This window comes from Aotus nancymaae, unplaced genomic scaffold, assembly GCF_030222135.1.
Source record: "Aotus nancymaae isolate 86718 unplaced genomic scaffold, 86718_ANA_hifiasm-v0.15.2.pri h1tg000007l, whole genome shotgun sequence".
Lineage (NCBI taxonomy): Eukaryota > Metazoa > Chordata > Mammalia > Primates > Aotidae > Aotus > Aotus nancymaae.
The window spans coordinates 1,383,219-1,384,395 of NW_026988418.1; the positions used below are offsets into that span (position 1 = coordinate 1,383,219).

The window sequence follows — 1,177 nt, forward strand, 5'->3', positions numbered from 1 at the left end:
GAAGATTCTGCTGACAATGATCAAGCGCTCACAGAGGGTCAGCACCAGACGGAGTCTGTTCACAGATATTTAATGCTCACCACTATTCTGTGAAGTGCTTGTTGTTATGCGCAGTTTACTGATGGGGTTGGAGATGCTGGGGAACCTTACCCAAAGTTATGCAAAAGTAAAGAGGCAAAGCCAGGAGTCGGGGCCAGTTTACATTTTCCCTCACACCCATCCAAGTTTCTTTGCACTCTAGAAAGAAAGCTAGACATTATCCTAAGAAACGTTTACTTACATATTAAAAACATATATTTTGCACCTACAGTAAAATCTTTTTTTAGTTTCAGGAACACGTGCACTTTATTGAATGCCATTGTAGAAAGTGTGTGAGGACAAAGGGCTGATACAGCACTCAGCTGGGGGCCAGGGTGAGGAATGGAAGGTGGAATACGTGAGAAACAGTCACAGGCAGAGCTCCTGGCTTGGCTGATTCCCCTTCATCTATCGATAGACTTGCAAGATGAATACTGGGATGATGATCGGCAGAATGGTCATGATGATGCCCCAAATCAGGGCCCAGATGTTCAGGCACCTGGTGGTGGACGCGTAGGCCTGGGCCCAGGTCAGGTCGCCAACCATCTTCCTGTCCCTAGACTTCATGGAGTAGGCCAGTGCTGAAGCCCAGGCAGCAGGAGTTCATGAAGAGGGTGTTGAACAGGGACCAGATGACGTGGTCGGACACGGAGGTCTCACTGCGGATGTGGATCACAGTGGATGTCGGGGGAGCCGGATTGTGGGGTGCCCCCAGCATGTCCACCTCATGCTCCTCCTTCAGCATCTCATAGGTGGGGCGAGGGTCGGTATTGGCGGGAGTGAAGAAGGTTTGGACAGTGTGGTTCATGGTGTCCAGCGAAGACCAACTGTTGTCGGGTTACTGGGATGGTTCTCAGTGGGCCCTCCCTTTCCCCACTAGTTTCGATTTCACCTATGGTAAAATCTAAACCCTTTCCATGGCACAGGCAGGACCCCCTGCCTATCTTTCCAAGTGCACCTTGTATCCCTTTCTTCACACAGGACACTCTCGTGTCACAAAACTTCATCCCTTAAGCACTGGGCATTGCTATACCCTCTTCCTGTGGGTTAGTCTGTTTATGTTGCCATAAAGGAATACCTGAGGATGGGTAATTTTTAA

General features: G+C 49.4%; 1 pseudogene; it reads right to left on the reverse strand.

Annotated features, from left to right (window-relative positions):
• Nucleotides 1-486: 486 nt before the first annotated feature.
• Nucleotides 487-929, reverse strand: LOC105709395 (interferon-induced transmembrane protein 3-like; annotated as a pseudogene).
• Between the last annotated feature and the right edge of the window lie 248 nt (nt 930-1,177).